The 20,682-nt window shown below is 44.0% G+C and overlaps 1 long non-coding RNA gene across 1 annotated transcript in view; it reads right to left on the bottom strand.

Moving 5' to 3' along the window:
* Window positions 1-7,621: 7,621 nt before the first annotated feature.
* The window catches only part of LOC106150129, a 14,283-nt gene continuing 1,222 nt past the window's right edge, over window positions 7,622-20,682 (bottom strand). Inside the window, exons 2-3 of the long non-coding RNA XR_001236754.1 lie at window positions 9,321-9,467; window positions 7,622-8,050 (exon numbers count right to left, since the gene is read on the bottom strand). This is a non-coding gene — a long non-coding RNA (uncharacterized LOC106150129). The remainder of the gene's footprint in view (window positions 8,051-9,320; window positions 9,468-20,682) is intronic.

Here is a 20,682-nt window from a genome sequence, read left to right as displayed (position 1 = left end):
TCATATACTGTTAAGGAATGTGATAGGGTTTCATATCTATTAGAATATCTATAATCATGGAGACTGACCAAAACAAGTATTGATAAAGATGTAGAGCTAGAGCACTCATACACTATGGCAGAATTTTATGTGAAACATAGTTAAACATACTCCTACTACATAATCCAGCCATTCAACTCTGCTATTTAAGTGTGGCTCCAAAAAGTGTAAGTATTAGAATTTAACCTTTAAAATTATATGTTAAAGGTATTAGGGTGTAGGACCTATGAAACATGATTTTCAGAGCCCTCGTGAATAGAGTAACTTGCTTTTATTAACATATATGGCAGGATTAGCTTTGTTATCAAAGCAAGCTGTCTCTGGCATGCTTACTCTGTCTCACATGTAACACCCTCTGTCATGAGATGATATAGTGCAAAGGCCATCATAAGAGCAAAATAATGCAGTGACAGAAATAGATTATACTTTTCAGCCATAACTCTCAACTCTCCAGGCAAAAGACATAGATTGGGAGACTGGATCCAAAATATATCTACTGACGTATACAAGACACATTTAATCCAAATGTTAATCATATACTAAAAATGAAAGGGTGGAAACCAATGTTGCATGAAATGTGAGCTTGAAAGAAAATGGGAAGAGCTATCTTATTTTCACACTTAAATTGGTCAGAAGGGGCAAAAAAGGTCACCATGTAGTGGTTCAGAGACCAATTCAGCAGAACTAGATTACAATTGTAAATATATGTGTACCAAATACCAGAGTGGCTAGCTCATAAAACAAAAACTATTGGATGTAAAAGATCAGATAAACACCAACACAATTACAGTGGGAGGACTCAGCACCCCGTTTTCACAAATAGATCAACTAGACAAAAAAACAGCAAAGAAATACTTCTGAACAAATTAACTTTATAGGTATCAACAGTGTTCCATCCTACAAGAGAACACATTCTTCTCAGCAGTACACAAAACTTTGGCCAAAATAGGCCACATACTAATAAAGCTTGCTTAAATAAAACAAAAGAATCAAAATTACCTGATGCATATATCAGATAAAAAAGAAACTACAGAAATTTTGCAAACATGTGGAGATACAATAATACACTCTTGCATAATCAACAGGTCACAGAAGGAATTAAACAGTTTCTACAATCAAATTATAATGGCAATACAATATACTAGAACTTATGGGATACAACGAAAACAGTGCTAAGAGGAACATTTATTGCTTTGAATGGTCACATCAGAAAAACAGAGCTCAAATAACTAACCTAATAACGCACCTCAAGTTCTTTATGTATTCTAGATACTATTCTTCTGTCCAAAGAGTAGCTGTAAAAATATTTTCCCCATTCTGCAATTTTTCTCTTCACTTACTAATTGTTTCTTTTGCAGTAATGAAGATGTTTAATTTGATATAATCTCATTTGTTGATTCTTGATGATATGTCTTGTGCAGTTGGAGTTCTGTTTTTGTAAAAACAAAAAAAAAACCCACAGTCCTTATCTTTGTCTATGTCTTTAAGAGTTTTACCTATTTTATCTTCCAGCAGATTGTTTCTGTTATATCTGTAATATCTATAATATCAAATGTACTATTTGATCGATTTTGATTATATTTTGGTACATAGTGTGAGGTGTATCTAAATTCATTACTCTGCATATGTGTAACCAATACATGTTGTTAGATTGTTACTTTGGTATCAGATCCAAAAAATCTTTGCCAAAGCCAATGTCATGAAACATTTTCCCTGTTTTCTTCTGAGAGCTCAGTTTTAGTTTTTATGCTGCACTTTGAATGAACTTTTCAATACTGTATTAAGTATTCAACTTTGTTCTTTTGCACATAGACAGCCCATTTTTCTAGCACCATTTGCTAAAATAATTATTCTTTCCCCTCAAATGATTTTTGGCTCCTTGTCAAAAATCATTTGACCATATAGACAAACATTTATCTTAGGTGTAGCCAATTTTATACATTTGTCTTCATACTCCTACTAGACTGTTGCAGCAAGCTTTGAAATCAGGAAATGTGAGAACATCAACTTTTTATCACTTTCTCAAGTTGTTTCTTGTTTTGTTTTGTTTTGTTATTTAGTGTCTCACAAGATTTCATATGAATTTTAGGATAGAGCTTTCTATTTCTGAAAAAAGTTAGAATTTTAATAAAGATGACATTCAGTCTATGGATCACTTTGGGTAGTACTGATGTCTCAACCATAATAAATCAAAATCCATAAATGCAGATTATCTTTCCATTTATTTAGCTCTTCTCTAATTTTCTCAACAATGTTTTATTGATGGTTTTGTACAATGCATTTACTTCTTTGGTCAAATTAATAATTAAGTATGTTGTTCCTTCCAGTGCTACTATAAATGGAATTGTTCCCTTAATTTCTTGTTTCATTTGTTCATTTTTAGTGTATAGAATAGATATAGGTATAGATAAGATATAGATATAGATGATATAGATATAGATTATATAGATAGATATAGATATAGACATAGGTATAGATATAGATATGCATGTGTTTGCAGTATTGAGGATTGAACCTAAGGCCTTCACACTGAGGCATGTTCACAGACCTTTTTTGAATTTTTTATTTTGAGGAAATCAAATAGTTTAATTTTGTGTTCTGAAAGGTGCCTGAATTTGTGTGTTAGTTCTAACTCCCTATGTGTGTAGTTTATATTATCTGTGTATATGCAAATGTCATACGTTAATAGAAACAATTTTGTTTCTGTCTTCAAGTTTAAATGTCCTTCATTTGCTTCATGAATGAGTACTCTGACTATCTATGGACTGAATTTTGTCTCCTCCCCAAATTTATATATTGAGGCCTTAATCCCAAAGTGGTGGCATTGCAGGTGTTCCTTGCCAGAAACGGTATTGAGCTGTGTCATATGTTTTGGGCATCGCCTGAAATAATCATTTCTCCTTCATTCTGTTAACTTGGTGCATCACACACTGATGTTCACACACTGAAGAGTCTCTGCACTGCATGACTAAAATCCCATCCTTATGTGCTGTCGGATGTGGCTTGGTAGTATTTTATGGAGCGTATCTGCATTAATAGTCACAAAGGATATTCAGTATTCTCTGGTTTGGCTATCAGAGAAATACTTACCTCTTAGAATGAGTTAGAACTCTTCAAATTTTTGGAAGAGATAGAGAAAGTCTGGTGCTGTTTCTTCCTACATATTTGGTAGGTTGTATCACTGCGGCCATCTGGTCCTAGGCTCTGCTTTGATTGGAAGTTTTTGATTATTGATTAAGTCTCCTTGCAACCTGTAGGTCTATTAAAAATGTCTATTTCTTCATGACTTCCTGCATCACTGGGAAAAAATAAAGACCACCCAAAATGTAAAGGAGGAGAGGCTTATTTCGCTCATGTTTTGATCAGCTGGTTTCAAGGCAGAAACCTTGGTGGAAGCGCTTGGGCAGAGGACAGTTGCTCATCTTATGACAGCTCTTCCATGTCACACCCAGTGACCACCTGCAATCAGTCCCCACGCCCTAACAGCAAGTACACCACTGGTCCCTGCGATCTGATCACTTTCCAAACACAGGAGGTTTGGGGGACACAACCTAGGTAGGTATTGTGTCCCTCGGATTTCTGTCCATTTCGTCTAGGTCATCCGGTTTGTTGTGTCCAGTTGCTTGTAGTAAGATTTCATAATCCTCTACATTTCTGTAGAATTGGAAATCATGCTCCCACTTTCATTTCTGATTTTTACTAATCTTAGTCTTCTCTATTTTATTCTTAGTCCAGCTAAAGGTTTGTTGATTTTGTCGATTTTTTTTTAAGAGCCAACTTCTGGCTTCACTGATTTTTTCTATTGTTTTTCGATTCTCTATTTAATTTATCTCTGCTCTAATCTTTATTATGACTTATCCTCTGCCAGGTTTGGGGTTAGTTTGTTCTTCTTTTTTTCTAGTTCCTTAAAGTGTAAATTTAGATTGTTGATTTGAAATCTTTCTTCTCTTTTAATGTAAGCATTTACAGCTATAATTTTCCCTTTCAGCAGTATTTTTACATGTCTTATAAGTTTTAGCACATTGTGTTTTAATATTTATTCATATCTAAATTTTTTCTGATTTATCTTGTCATTTCTTCTTTGATTCATTGGTTAAGGGTGTGTTTTTAAATATCCACCTATTTGTGACTTATTCAGGTACTGATTTCTAATTTCAAGTTGTAGTCAGAGGAGAGACTTTGTATAATATCAATCTGATTAGCTCTAGAGAGTGTAATTTTGTTGCCTGACATGCAGCCTATTGTGGAAAATCTCAAAAGTGCATTTGAAAAGAATGTGCAGACTACTTGGTTTGGGTGGGGTGCTTTGTGTGTCTGTTGGGCCTGGTTGGCCTGTTGTGCTATCCACATCCTCTTTTTTGGCTCATCTTCTGTCTAGGGGTTCTAGTCATTGTTGAAGCCTCCAACTATTCTGATATAACTGGCAATTTCTCCCTTCACAGAAGTTTATTTTTGCTTCACATGCTTTGGGAGTTTGTTGTTACATGTGTAAATATTATATCACATTGCTGTATTGAAACTTTTTTAACATATAATATCCTTCTTTGTCTCACAAATTTTTTATTTGTCTATTTTGAATGATATTAGTGTGCCCACCCCTACTTTCTTTTGATTATTATTTGTATGGAATATCTATTGTCACCCTTTTACTGTCAAAGTTTTGTGTGTTGAGATCTAAAACCCCTATAGGTAGCCTATAGGTGGATTATTTTAAAAATCCATTTTCATTTCAGAGTTTAATCTATTTACGTTTAGAGAATTTACATAAGGAGGGAATTACTTCTGCCAAATTCAAATCTTTACAAAGTTTATAGCTTTTATATTTCTTATTTTCTACATTAGTGCCTTCTTTTGCATTTAGTTGATTTTTGTAGTGAAACACTTTAATTGCTTTTTAATTTTATTTGTGGTTACTATGAAAATTATATTTAGTATGTCAAATTTTAACTGTAATTTGAATTAATATTTAACAGCTTAAGGTGAATAGCATGCAAAATCTCTGCCACTATACAACTCTCTCCATCTTTCAGTTATTTGTATCACAAATTATATAGGGTCACAGCAAATGAATAATAATTGGTTTTCATTTTCTTTTTTAGATTATATACAGAAACTACAAATGGAGTTACAAAGTGGTAATTATGCAAGCTTTTTATGATTGTTCATGTAAATGACTTTTACTAGGGCTTTTTATTTCTTGATGTGACTTTAAGTTCCTTTCCAATATTCTTTCATTTCACCCTGAGGGACTTTCTTTTGCATTACAAGCTCTCGCTTTCCTTTGTCTGGGACCATCTTAGTATCCCCTTCAGTTTTGAAAAAAGAGATTTGGCAAATGTAGAATGGCTAGTGGGCATGCCTCTTCTAGCAACAGTTTGAACGTATCACCCCACTGCATTCTAATTTCCAAGGCTTTTGGTAGGAAATATGCAGAAATCCTTAATGATAATCCTTTCTACAGAGATAGTAGTTTCTTCTTATCAACATGAATTAACTGCATAAATTAATGGGCTTTGCTGTGACATTCTCATATGCACATGTACCACACGTTGATATGCCCATCCTCCCTTCTCCCTCTCTGAGCATCACCTAAGCCCCACCTTCACCCTCTTTCTCATTCCTACCAGTTTCTCCTGTGCTTTGGGGTCAAAGCCTGTCTCTTTTACTGTTTTCCATATTTCTTTCTTTGGCTCTCAACATTTTGATTACAATGTGTTTTGGTGTGGATTTCTGTGAGTTCATCACAGTTAGATTTCATTCTGAGTTTCTTGGACTTGCAGGTTCATGTCTTGCTTCTGATTTGGACTTTTGGGGCCTCTATTCCATTAAATATCTCTCTTCCCTTTCACCCACTCTTCACCTTCTGGAACTCCCATAATGTATGTGTTGCTCTGTTTGACAATGTACCACAGGTTTCTTAGGCTCTATTTACTTTTCTTCAATATTTTTTTTTCTTTTCCTGACTCAATAATTTCAATTGTTCTAACTTCAAGAGCGCCAATTCTTTCTTCTACCAGCTCATATCTGCTTGTGAGTGCACATAGTGAATTTTCCATTTCAGCTATTATGCCTTTCAATTCCAGGAGTTTTCTTGTTCCTTGATGTTTTCTGTATTTTTATGGGTATTTTCAATTTATTAATAATCATTTTCCCAAATTTATCTGTCTTCATTTGTTTCTTGGAGCATCTGTAAAACAGTTGTTTTCAGGTTTTTGTCAAGTATTTTCCACTTGATCTTCATGAATGGTTTCGCCAATTTATTTTCTTTCTATTATTTTGTCCAGTTGTTTTATTCAGTTGAAAATCCATGCTTTGCTGTGTCTTCGTATGCCCTGGAATTTGCTGTTATGGAAAATCAGACATTTCAGTCTCACAGTGCAGTAACTCTGAAAACTAGCTTCTCAATTGCCCAAAGTTTACTAAGCTTTAAAAATTGCTGTAGTGTCTTCAGGAATCAGGCCAAGAAATAAACTAAAGGATTTTTCAGGTCTTTTCTGAGACTGTATCTTTCCCTGGGCATGTGTATTTCTAAGTTTCTTCATATAAGCAGTTTCTTTTAAATGGCCTAAACCTTAAATATCAAGCCAAACCAAGAAGCCGTCCAACAGACTCTGGAATTCTCAAATTATCACATCAGACAGTTCTGGCAGTGTAATTGTGTTCCAGGTAGAGAGATGGATTCTTCAAGTTTTCTACTCCTCCATCTTCGGACATCTCCTATATTAGATTTTATAAATCTCTTAATCAAATATTTATTATATTATTATGTTTCTTATGTTACTTTGGGTTTTTAAAAAACCTAAATAAACATTTAAAAAAGAACAAAACCAGAATTAACTCAATTCCCCTTCAATATTCCAGTGACTACAATCTTTAATTTTTTTCCAAGTTCATGAATCAATGAATACACTGTGCAATGAAAGTACTGTGATAAGTGAAATAAATCAACAATGCTGTTGTTGTATAATTGGTTGTGTGTCTTCCTTATATGTTTGGTAAGTCTACCAATGAAGCTGTCTCAGCCTGGAGGCATAAGAGATTAAAATGTTTTGATTAAGAATCTAGTACAAAAATTAGTACATTTATTATTATAAAACTTACCATTTTAGCCATTTTAAATGTACAATTTAGTGACATTCAGCACATTCACAGCATGTGATGTTATCAGCACTACCCGCTTCTATAACACTTTACCACCCCCCAAGACAACTCCCCTCTCATCCTTCCCCCCACTCCCTGGTAAACTCTATTCTATTTTATATCTCTGTGAGGTTTACAACTCTAGACACCCCACACAAGTGAAATTATACCATGTTAACCATTTTTTATTGTTTATTTCACCCAGTCTAATATTTCAAGGTTCATTCATGAGTCAGAATTTCACCAATTCCCTTGTATGTCAGCACCACACTTTGTCCACCCATTCGTTTGCTGATCACATTAGGTTGCTTGCACTTCTTTGCTGCTATGCATGTTGGTGTGCAGGCATCTATGAGTTCCTGCTTTCGGTTCTTTTGCATATGTACCCAGGCATAGAATATCCATTCTTGGAAAGGGGTATGCACAGCGTGACTCTCTTTCCAGGTACTTGATTTGGAAAGTTGGCTCAATCTGAGAAGTAGCTGAGTTGGATCTGGGTTTTATTGTTGCTCTGTTTCACTTCAGAGCACGACTGGCCCCAGCTTTCTCTGATGCTATATTGTGCATAGGCAGGTGCTCGAGTGCTAGAAAGTTTTCCTCAAGTCTCCTCTCCATCTTCAGCTTGACTTTCCTGGTGCTTCTGCACCAGTCCCTGCTCTTACCAACTTTGTTGTAGACTGTTGCTGCTCATGACTTCACATTGCTGTCCCCGAGGGAGAAGCAGAAATCTCTGTGGTCCTGGTCCAGTCTCACTCAGTGTCAGGCAGGCCAAGTGTGCCTGGGACCCCAGGGTGGAGCTGTTGCCTCTTTTCCTTGGGAACAAAAGCTCCTGCATATCCTTGACAGGTCTTGAGTGGGTTGAGTTGTCAGGCTGCCAATTAAAGTTCAATTTCCATAATTAGTACGTTCTTCAGTATTAGTATTGCATGTGACAAATTTATACTGATAAAAATACTTACAAAATTATTGTGTGCATGAAATTTAAAGTTAGCTGTGTTCGCTAAATCTGTTAACCCTATATGCTGGAGTTTTCACCTGCCCCATAGCAGGCAACATCTAATGTACTGGTCTAGGGATCTCTCCTTCCCCCAAGGATGTGGGAGTTTTTAAAATCCTTCCTCAGACAGATGCATCTTCAACCGTGCCCTGGAATTAATGCTTTCTCTTGCTTTTTCCATAGGGACTTGAAACTTTACTTCCATATATAAGTGCCCAGGGGGTCTCAGGACTCTTCTGAAGTGGCACCCTCCTCCTCCCTGTCTGCACTGCCATGGGAGGCTCCTTCTCATTCACCCAGCCAGCCCCAAAGTCTCTCTCATGAAAGTCTGATGGAAGTTTATGCGAAGAGTGTATGCGTTCCTTCCACGCTGTGCCTCTCTCACACACACTCATTACTGACCTACAGCAATCTGTTAAAAACAATTTACCTTCTTACCTACTCTTACGATATGTGGCATTATTCATCTGTGTTCTCCCACCAGTGGGCAAGCACTTGTAGCCCTTCTGTCTTTGGAAGGGCTTGACTTTCTTTGCACAAAGATAGACTATTTGGTTACCCTATGGCCTCAGGTCTGTGGTGGGCTTGACAGAAGTTATAGTTATATACGCAGTGTGATCAAAATATGGTGAGTGTTTGAATGAAAAATTATTACAGTAAAAGGTACATTGCCATTAATTTCTACAAAGTCCCCCAAATCCTCCCCCTTGCTTTAAACACACTTACACATCAATCTTGCCATTTTCTAAAGCAGTTCTGAGTCCCCTTTCCTGAATATCTTTATGAGATATGATAAAAAATATGGTGAGTGCTGCTACCAAGTGCCATCAACAGGTAGTCAGGCTTGAAAAACATTACAGCATGTCCTCATCCACTTTATCCACCAGATCTGGCTCCATGTGGCTTCTAGGTCTTCTCCAAAGTCCAAATGATCATGAAAAGTAAACGTTTACAATCAATTCAGGACATCAAGGCATCCAGGACACCGCAGCTAATGACACTCATGAGAGGAGGTCCAGACCTGCTCCACAAAGCGGCAAGAATGATGGGATATGTGTGTTTGAAACAAGGCGCATTTTGAGGGGGACTAAAGGCAATAGGTCTTTCATGGAAATAATTGTTAGAATTTAAACTTTCACTGTACTTTTCCATCACGCCTCATAGTTCATCCAGCTTTTCATCCAGTTCATCCAGAATGAATGATACTTCTTGCTTTCTGTGTGCAGACTCTGGTTCCCAGTTTACAATGGATCAGCTTTCTGATTCTGCCGCCTCATCCCGGTGCAAAGGCCTTAAGCAATTGGCAGAAACTGCATGTTAAATTCTGCATTTGGCTCTCCCCCTGGGGTGTAGATACACAGCGCCATCCTCCTGGGATGCTGGGCAGCAGCCACAAGCTCCAGTCCTCATGGGCACCCTGATTATGGGGAGAAACCCCCCCAATCCTCCCCAGGGCTACCACAGCCACCTGCACAGCCAACCCAGCATGCCCACTAGGTTAGTGGATTGTATGAATTTTCAACTTTTGATATGGTCAGTTTATGATGAGCGTGTTGGGCTGTAACCTCCTGTAGCAGGAGGAGCACATTATTTAGAACTCTTCCTATTTTTTTCTTTATAAGTGGAAATCTCAAAAGACATAAAAATAGCATTTTAAATGTGTGCTTTAGAATCTTTTCTAATTGGCCTTGCAAGACACTTTCTTGTAATAAAGAAAATGCATAGTGCTTCGTCTATGTTGTTCTCTAAATACATATCAGGGACATTTTGACCAACAATATAACCACACAAATGTTATTGCGAGGGACTTTTAGGAGGATTCGAAACCATCCTTCAGTGAGGCTGTGTCTCTTTTATACCACTTGGTTCCTGAGAGTCAGCTACCTGCTGACCACTGTTAGCATTATCAAAACTGCCAAACCATTGAAAATAAGGATGATGAGTTATTTTAAGTTATGATCTCAAACAACCACCTTTAGGGTCACTTGTGTAGTGTACATAGGCATTGAAAACTATCTTTTCAAATTATAACATTGCATAACTCACTTCCTCAAACTCTGTTGCCCATGTAAGCTGACAATTTGAAATGACAGATGGGGAAGAGACTTACCACATGCCACACACAAGCTGCTGTGCAGGGGATTAACAGGCCCGCCTTGCACTGGCCTTGACACCGACCGCTTGTTTATGGCTGACGACATGACTGGGGTGGGATTCTCAAGTCGTTTTCACCGTCACATCCATGTTCCGCGGGGAGCCTTGGACAGCGCTGTGTCCGCGCTAACTCCTCACTCCCGAACTACAATGTCCCACCACCCTTTATCTCAGCGCTGGGGAGGCTGCTGTCATCTCTCCTCAGAAGACTTTCTCAGTGCTCCCCCTTATCTTCTCATCTCCCAGTACTTTTTGTAAAAATTACTAAAATAATACGCGGTGACCTAACCACAGTGGCATGAGCTCACCACTCATACTAGGTAGAAATGTAGTTGTTTTAGGCACATTCACAATATTGTGATTTTTTTCTGGAAGACACTTAGCACAACTGAAGATACTGAGCACAACTTAGCACACTGAGTGTGCTGTATTTTCTCACAAAGCATGGCTGTCTGTTTGCTTTTGGATTACCCGGGGCACCTGAAGCTCAGGAGTCCAGGTGGTGGCAGTCATCGTTTCCCCGCTGAACCTGTTCCTCCGCCTTTGGGAGTGAGGCCACCATCCACGCCGTTTCCCAAGCCAGCAACCCAGGAGGAGTCACCCTTGGCACCTCCCTCCTCCCACATCCTACCTCCAGCTCGCCTCGCTGTCCTGTGAATCTCCTACTTCATTTTCCTCAGCCGGGACCTTCTGTCATCTACACTGCCCACTGATGGAAGGCCCCCATGATTTTTCCCCTGGTGCTCTGCCATGTTCTTCTAACTGATCTCACCCTTGCCAGCCCTGCCTGCTAGAACAACACGTCCTCTATATGGCCGTCAAGATGTCCATTCCAAACCTACGCACTTCAAAGCCTTCCCAGGGCCTCTGGGAAGGAGCCCCAACTCCTGCCATGGCCTCTGAGGAAGTTCTTTATGCGTCCCTATCTCCCATCTGCTGTGTTTCCATCTCTCCCCACTCGGCAGTCTACCCTCCAGTCTCCAAAAGTGTGTGGTCTGTCTTGTCAACAGGCCTTTGCGTCTATGCCGTCCTTGTTTGGAACAGTCCTTTCCCCATCGGATTAATGACTTTTTCCTCACAGGATGCAACCAGACAGGCAGCTGTTGGGACAGAAAGGCCTGCGTGTGAATGCTGGCTTAGCCATTTGGTGAGCTTCCCCGGCCTAATGTCCTCATCCGTATATAGAAGAAAATAGTATCAACCTTTCCGGATTGTGAGGAGGAACTAGAAATAGCCTGTAAGATGGCGTGGTGCTGAAAACAGCAACACAGGCAGTTGTTTTTACAGGCCAAATGGGATTTTACATTCTTTACTCATATTGGCTCATTTATTATTTTACCCTAGATTCAATACTGTCCTCCTCTGTGCAGCTGGTCCTGATTTTCCAAGACTTGTTAGATGATTATTTTCTGTCCCCTGCTGTGGACTCTGCTCACCCCTCACTGCCCTGCAGGTGTCCTGGAGGTTGGCACAAGGAAACACATGGTTTCAACTCCCTTGCCGGCTCCCAGGGAGGTGTGGCTTGCAGGTGAGCTCAGAGAGTGGTGGGTGAGAAGGGCGGAGTGCCTTCCCTGCCTGCTCTGGCCCAGCCATGTCTCTCCCTGTGTTCGTAGCTGGAGCTGCCACAGCAAAGCATCGCAGACTCTGTGGTACAAGCAACAGATCATCTTCTCACAGTGTGTGGCCGAGAAGCCTGAGAGTGAAGTGTCCTTAGGGCTGGCTTCTCCTGAGGCCACTTTCCAGCTTACAAATGGCATCTTCTCCTTGTATCTTATGATCCTTCCTCTGTGCGTTTGCTGTGACCTCTTCTTCTAATATCGGCCCAACCTAATGACTCATTTCACCTCAATTACCTTTTAAAGCCTGTATTCCAAATTTCATCACACTCTGAGGCAGTGGGCGTTAGGGTTTCAACACAGGAATTTGAGGGAGACACAGTTCACCCTACAACACTGCCCACCTACAGATCCACTCCGGTGGCCCCTCTGCCCCTTCCCTTGAACCCACTGGGCTTCAAACAATTTTCCCATCCTTCCCCTCTGGATCTAGGAGGTCAGCAACAGCTTTCCCGGGGTACTGGTCCCCAGGGCCTCTGTGTCCCCGCTCTGTCTGCGCTGGCACCATCCATGAGTGGAGTCCTGCTTCACCTTCATCTCACTGGCTGGATTCTGCTTCCTGCCTGGACACTGCAGAGTGCCTTTCCTGTGCGTTCCCTCGGCCACCAGCCGTCCCTGCCCCCAAAGCGTAGCCAGAGCCTCAGTTCCTTCCCTGCATCCCCTGTGGGGCTGTGAGTCCCGTGGTGGTTAAAACCATGACTTTTATTTTTGTATCTTTAGAGCCTGGGTTTCTGCTGCACACAGGCGTAGAATGTTCTCTGTATAATCTCATCTTTGACTAAGTGTCCCTTGCCCACCATTCTCTCCGGTCTCATTCCTTTGGCTTCCCAGCACATCACTCCTGGGCTACAGACTTGGGTTCCCAGCAGATCTCATCACTCCCCTGCTTTATGGTTTGCGTCAGCTGTCCCAAAGAGCCTCTTGGACTCAGAAGTGGGGCTTTTGGAAGCTGATTGGATTAGAGGGCTTTTAGCTAATTGGCTGTTAGGAGGTGGGCCTGGTTGGAAGAGGCCAGTCACGGAGGTGTGGTCTAGAAGGATTTGTCTGGCTCCCCAGCTCCTCCCTGTTCTCTGCTTCTGGACCACATGACATGAGCACTATCCTCCAGGAGGCTCCTCTGCCTTGTTTCTTCTTTGGAGCCAGCCAACCATGGCCTGGAAAGTGAGCCAAAGTAAACCTCTCCTCCTTTAAGACGTGGGTATTGTGTGTCATCAGCTAGAAAATCACTAAGATGCCTGCCTTTAGCCCTGCCCCAGTTTACTGCTGACAGATTAATCTCCCCATCTGCCCCTCCTCACCACCCGTGGCCCAGAACATCCCCATGCTCACGTACCTCTGCCCAGAGGAAGTGGTTGTCGCCCTCCATGCCTCCAGTTGGAATTTTACCCAGCCTCTGGAGGCTGATGTTCTAAATCATGTCACAGTTAGTGAAACACAAACAGGAGCCGAGATAAAGCCTGAAGGCTCCAGGCTGTGCCACGTGAAAACCCATCCATTGCTGGGAAGCAGGAAGGCAGCAGGGGGATGCTTGGTGACAAGAGGGAACCTGGAACAGCACACCGTTTCTGATTCTGCTTATTTTGAGTGTCCCCGAGAAATCACTTCATGCCTCCATATCCAAGTTGCTTAGACCGGATGATCTTTAAGGGCCGGTCTAGTTCTACGGTTTGATTTCAAGGTATACCAAATTTGACTCACCAATTGGCTAATTACCAACCTGTATCTTTTGAGGCCAGATTTTCATCTAGAAAGGAAGAAGAAAAGGTTCCCTACATAAGACTGAACATTTATATAATGTTCAGTTATACAACAAACATTTATGTAATGGTCATGTCTATCTAATTATGCTTCTTTTACTGTCTATACTGTAGTCTTTCTAAATCCTAAAGACCTTACTCAGAAATAGTTCCTTTGAGGAGCCCATAAAGGGAGAGATACAGGTGAAGATGGCTCAGGTGGAAAGCCTTTGGTTTATGAGCAAGAGCACCCGGGAGGCTCATGACACCTGTGCCAGTCCCCTCATCCCAGCCCCTTTGGAGAGGATGATGTATAAACCCAGCACCCAGAGTACGGCACAAGCTGGTGACCCCAAGTGACAGAAGTCAAAGATCCAAATTATCTGCTCCGCATGGGTGACTAAACATCTCAGAAATGAGAAATGCTACAAATGAAAAAGAATGGAGCCTGGAGGGTAGTTCATGGGCTGAAGGCAGCCAGGGGGTAGGGATTTCAGAGCAGCACAGGGTGGTTACTGAATATATCTGTGCACCCAGCCCCTCCACTTTTGACAATCTAAAAGCTTTTAGGTGACTATACCTTTCTTTTTCAAGATGGTATTTCAAGCACCGTGATCTCAACTTAACGATGAGTCACACAGCTCTTACAGCTTTTCTGAGATGGTTTCAAGGGAAAGCATTCAGATACAACCTGACACGCCTGCTGATTTGTGCTGGGAAAGATCCAAATGTATTCTCTCTGTGGAGAAATATTGACATTGACTTTCCTTAGCCAATATTTCCCTTCTGGGAAGCATCAACTGCTTTGATTAGAAGCTGGCTGCTGCCATGTGTTCCAAGCTGAAAGTGCCTGGCCCTGGCCAGCGACAGGAGGCAGCTGGTGCTTTCTGACCCTGGCAGGCCGAGAAGAAGGTGCTGACATGGTAAATATTTTTCTCAAAGTTAACGTCTATTTTAACAAAATATACAACAGATTTAGAGAGCCAGTTGTCCTTGATTTCTGAGGAGAGTGGGGTTTCTGGGACCCTAGACATTCAGTTTTAAAATCAGGAAAATCCTGGGTCAACCAGCACAAGCTGGTGACCCCAAATGACAGAAGTCTTAGACAAAGTCAAAGATCCAAGTTATCCCCTTTACGTGAATGACTAAGCATCTTAGACATGAGAAATGATACAAATTAAAAAGGATACAAGGGTCATGCATGGTGGTGCATATCTATAATCCCAGCACTCAAGAGGCTGAGGCAGGAGAATTGCTGCATATTCAAGGGCTACAACATGAGTTGAAGACCAGTCTGAACTACATAGCAAGACTCTGTCTCAAAAAAACAAAAACAAATAGAAGGAAACTGGGGCAAGCTAAAATCATATATATCTTTAAGGAAACAAGAGAAGAAGGGTTGTATTTAATAGGTAACTAGTATATTGTTTCAACTGGTAGTTCTGCCCCCCACTAGAGGAGAGGTGTGTCTTCTGTGGCCTGTGGTACTGAACATGCAACTCTAACCTTTGGTCACCACACATACCGACGCTGAATTCCAGAGCTGCTATTGCTCAAGAAGAGGAAACGCAACTCCTATAGCAAAGAGATGCTTTGCACCACAGCTTGGGTAAAAGAGTAACCACGCCAACAGCCTCCCGTCCTTTTGGCTTGAAGGTTACAAGGGCAACGAGAACAGCAAGAATTTAAAAGCAAAAGCTCACCTCAAATTGTACATATTTTTAAAGCATCGCAGTGAGGTGAGATGTCTGCATGTTAGATGGTCTTAGGTATGAGTCACCCCTCCTTCTCCCATGCAGCACTTCCCCGCCTGTGGGGCAGCCCTGCACCCGGCAGCAGGCAGGAGGGGAGCCACACTTAAAGGTGATGGTTTTCTGTCTGTAGAGATGGAGACCCTATCATCAGCTTTGAGAGAAATGCGAAAAATCCCCACAGCGACCCTTTCATTACATAAGAGGTAAAATCAGTACTATACTGCCTGGGGCTTGGGGTGGGGCAGGAGGAATTGAAGTCATTATCAAACCAAGTTCAAATGCTTTTGACTGGGGGCTGGGGCTTTAGCTCAGTAGCACAGTGCCTGCCTGGTGAGCACAAGGTTGTGAGTTTGATTCCCGGTACCGGGAAAAAAAACCAAAAAAAAACCCAGAAATGCTTTTGACTGACATGGTCAGGGTCTGTTCGGTAATACAAGCGGGGTCTATTTCTTAGTCCGAGGAGTGCTTGGTGTGCGATGATTTTCTCATAATTTACAGGGTCTTGATGATGAATAACTCGTGAAGGTAGTGATAACTCTGAACAAATGTAAAACTCGGCTGTGCTCACCAGTGGCTGTGCTGGGTTGTGGACGTGGACTTTCCCTCTCACGGAACTTGCAGCTTCACTTGGGACGCTCCACTCTCAGGAAACACCCCGCTCCCTCCAGCTCCTACCCGACACTTCTTAGTGTCTCTAGCTCCAGTCCAATTCTGGGTCCACTTAGAACAGTGAAGAGCAAAGAGCAGCAAGACGAGGGTCAGGCGCTGGTCTAGGGAAGTCCTCCACAGTGACCACCGGCGGGTGGCAGGTTCACCAGGATAGCGCCCACCCCCGCCCCACCCCAGGCAGGGCTCTGAGCACTGCCCGGGCCCTGCGGACCACTGGAGAAGAAGACGTGCAGGCTGACTGGGCAGGTACAGGAGCACACAGATGGGTCCTCTGCCCAGGGGTGCTGCGGGACTATCCACTGTCCCGTGGACAGCCACTGTGGTCACTCTGGATGAGGCTTTGTGGAGATGTGGGGACTACAGCACTGCCTGGGTTTGGGGGTGCAGCTCCTCGAGCCCAGGTGTGTCTGGGTGAGCAAGCAGGGCCCAAGCTGGATCTGATATCCATCCTACCAGACGGAAGGGAAGACGCTCCCATTGAGGCTGAGGAGACAGTACCGGTTCGGAGTTTGCTAATCATAGGAAGCTGGATAACCAAACAGGAAAAATGGTTTTTGTTGTTCTTTTTAAAAACCATGAACAGTTTTAAAGAACCTAGTTTGTTGACAAGTAGACTTTCAAGTATAAGGCTCAAGTGCAACGTTCCAGAACAGGAAGATAATCACCTCCGTCCCTGCCCACATGAGGTGCCCCTGGGGAAGGCCGTGTTGCCAGTGCACAGGTGTGTGTGTTATGACGTGTAGGCTGACGGCAATGTCACCTTCCAGCCAGTGTCTACAACTAGGACTCTGCCGTATTGCCCCTTTGCAGGACACTTTCATAGTGTGCCTCATGACTTCGGTCCTACAGCCTCTCCAGCCCTCCCAGGGGCCTTACAGTTTCTTTTTCTGGTGCCGGGGGTCGAACCCAGGCCCTTGAGTATATGGCACAAATGCTTTGCTGCTGAGCTGACCTCCTCACCTGGGACTGCACAGGGTGACACTATCGACCCCAGCTAAGTGCCTGGCCCCAGCGCTCACTTACCTGTCCCCAGCTTCTCAGCTCCGTGGCTCTGCCCTCCTGCACACCTGGACATCCGTTCCCCTCCCTCTTCTTCCCTGAGGCCACACTCTTCAGGCCCCTGTGTCCTGAGCCCTGAGCTCCCAAACCTTCTAAGTGACAGGAGGAAACCATTCTTAGGAGTGTCTGGAAGCTGGTGGCCCGTATAGGTTGTGGTCATGTATCACAGCGGCCAGCCTTAGGGGCAGGCTGCCCTGCACAGCCTGGGACACAGTGCCAAGTACCTCTTCTCTGGACCATGACAGAGAAACTGGAAACGTTCCTGCTTTTGCTCTGGCAGTTCAGATCTGCCCTCGTTCCGCCTTTCCACAACTCATTCATCTCCCTTTCTTTAACTTTTAGCCATGCTTTCCCTAAACTAGCTCCCCACACTTTAACCTGGTTTTCTGTTTGTATTTTTGAATTTTAGTAGGTGCTGCTCATGCAGATCACCGGAGACTTTGGACAGTTTTGAGGGAGAGAACCGATAGAATTCTGCCAATAAACAACACATAGTCAGTAGTACACAGCATGCAGATTTCATTCCCTGCCCTGATGCCAACTCGGTTTCATCCTTGCACGTCATGAGAGCGTGGCAGTATTTTAATTCATTAAACATGTTAAAGAGTGAGGTGATTGTTCATGTATACAGTAAACTAATATATGTAAAATAAAAATATGAAATAATCCCTATTAAATATTTACATATGCTTCTTTTCCTACATGGGCCACCCTCCCAGTTGCCTAAAACTAAATGTTTGAAATGGTATATGTCTTCACCATTCACCATCCATCAAGATCAGAATTTAAAGTTTTGTTTAATAATTCATCATATACACAAATCCCCCTAAAGCACTAGTTATTTAATAGGATACTAGGATACTTGTCTTTTTTTCCTTCTTACAAGGTCATGGAGAAAATCATGCTCATGTATTAAAATCATGCTCATGTATTAACTGGAGGGGTGCCAGTTATATTAGCTTCTGGTTTTTAAATTTGTTCTTATTTGACGTGTAACCTAAGAATTCCACAGAGAAGGAACATGATCTATTAGTGTAGATTCAACTCAGCCTGGAGATTGGAAAGTCATTCTTGAGTTACTCCACCCCATCTTACCATCCAGATGCTGGGGGCTGGAGACGTCGCTGATGTCATGACCACAGCGGTGCTGCTGGAATGTAACAAGTAGAAGCCAGAGGTGCTTTGAAAACGACTACAGCACACAGGACAGCCCCACGGTGATCCACCTCACCCCAAATGTCATAGTGCTGAGGCTGAGCAACGCTGGTCGCAGTACGTTCAAGAGGAAGATTTTGTGATGGTTCTCACCAGACAAAGGGCTGCCTGCATTCTCTGACATTGCCACTATGGCCAGCTCCAAGGGCTAGCATTGCTTGTGGGCTCATGCACACCCCCAACTTAAGGTTCACAGGTGTTGTTCACTAGAGACACCGCAGATGCCCCTTAGCCACATGTAGGTGTGGGCCTCCACACTGCTGCTCATGGGACACATGAGGCTTTCCTGACGTGGGCATTGGCCAATACGTGTGACGCTGGCAGTGCTGAGAGAGGGAGGAAGACAGCAGTGACCCCATAAGGCGAGTGGAAACCCATCGGGCTTCAAACATTTTACAAGTGAGACAAAACACAAATGAGCACACAGATTTTAGTTTGGATGTGAAACTTCTGTGTGTCTAGGAATTTCCTTTCTTCCCTCCCCTGCACACCGAGGAAGCAGACGACAAAAGGCATAGAACTGCAAGACGTGAAACACTGATCACTGCTGTGTTACACTGGAGAGGTAAGGCTGGGATCTGGGGCTAGAAAGGGGGGTGAGAGGGAGAGAGGGCCACCCCTCCACACACACAAAGAATGAATTTTAAAATATGGCTCTTTTGCAAGAAAGGAAACTCTGAGACATTGAAACGAGCATGTAGACTTACTAGAGCCTCCTGACTGCCCCTCAGAGCGCTGATCTGACAGCGACCAGGCAGCCCTGCGGGTTCTGGGCAAATATCCAGCGGGTGAACAGAAACGAAGAAGTAAGTGTACAAGGAGAGAGCAGGAAGAGACCCGGTGCTCCAGACAAGAGGCAGACAGAAGGTTGGTGGGTTTGTCATTTACAGGCCAGCACCAACTTCGGAACCGCTTGTGTTCCAGAAAGTTCATCTGACTTGGGGAAACACCAGCACAAAGAGCGGGCGAAGAGACAGACGCGGCCTGCTGCTTGCTGGACAGGACCTTCCAAAGCGCAAAGCTTGATGCTCTCGCTTTAGAGTTTGAAAAACCTAAATCAGAGGTTGGTCCTTTTGCTGGAGATCACGGTGAGACTTAGGAGCAGGTCGGGCTTGGGACTCCCCTGCTGTGCTGTCCCAGGGGAGAGCAGCAGTGAAATGGGGGTAGGGGGAGCCTGGGGTGGGTGAGGAGGGCAGGAAGGGCTCACACCAATCTGGGCCCACCCTGTGCTCCGGAAGCAACGCAGGTGCACGCGGAGGGCATGGCTTTCATGCGGGATTCCAGTTCCTTGCGTTTCCCAGGACGGGTGTACAAGGACAGTTCACAATCTTCAGGACCTCTCTGCTGTCTCATCCTGCAAGAACGCCTTCGTTCATCTGATAAATATTTCCTAAACCCCTGCTTGCTTGGCGCTACCCACGTCGCAGGGCTGTCTTAGTACAGGACACACAACGCCCTTCTTTCTCAGGAGCTCGCTGTTTAGCGACACAGACAAAAAAGTAAGCAAATACCTGTGATAGTTTCTGATCAGGTTCACTGCTATGAAAAGTACTAAGGGTAACACGATAATGACCAGAGGCTTGGAGGCGGCGGTCAGTCAAGGAAAACATGACCTCTGCAACGGGACTCAAAGGGCAGGCCGAGACAGGGAGCAGAGGCGCGGCACTCCTGCAGCAGCGCGCGCGGGCATCCTGGGCTCGGCGCGCCGGCGGTGCAGGGTTTTGCTAAGTTCTCAGACAGGACTTGGAGACACCTGGCTCAGGGACTCCCATGCCGAGAACCTTGGGAACTTGGTGAAATGACAGACGCCCAGCGAGGAGCCTGCCGCAGGCCCGAGAGCGGCGACACACAACCACAGCGCAGACCCCGCCGCGCTCCGAGCAGGCTCGGGGCTTTCCGGGGTCGCCGACACCTCGGCGCTTCGGGGGTCACGTATACCGCCGCGGGGCCCGCGCCCCGCAAGCCGGGGGCGTGAAGTCGGAGGTCAGCCACCTGCGCCCCACGCGGGCGGGCCAGGGCTCCCCGCGGTGAGTCAGGGGCCCGGCGCCTTCCCGGCCGGGTGCGTGGGGCCGGGCCGGGCCGCAGGAATCCCCGGCCTAAAAGCGTCTGGGCGAGAAACCCCAGCCGAGGCGGCCGCGCAACGCCTGCCAGGAACCGGCGCCCCAGGGCCGGCAAGCAGCGGACCGGCCGGCCTGCCCGCCCCTCCCGTGTCCTCCTCTCCCCGCCCTCTCCTCTCCTCTCCTCCTTCCCCTGCCCGCCCCTCCCGTCTTGTCCTTCCCTGCCCTCCCCCGTCCTCTCCTGCC

Source organism: Chinchilla lanigera, unplaced genomic scaffold (genome assembly GCF_000276665.1).
Source record: "Chinchilla lanigera isolate Chin_1 unplaced genomic scaffold, ChiLan1.0 scaffold00064, whole genome shotgun sequence".
NCBI lineage: Eukaryota > Metazoa > Chordata > Mammalia > Rodentia > Chinchillidae > Chinchilla > Chinchilla lanigera.
Note: the sequence above shows the minus strand (reverse complement) of the source record. Positions and strands in the feature narration are given on the sequence as shown.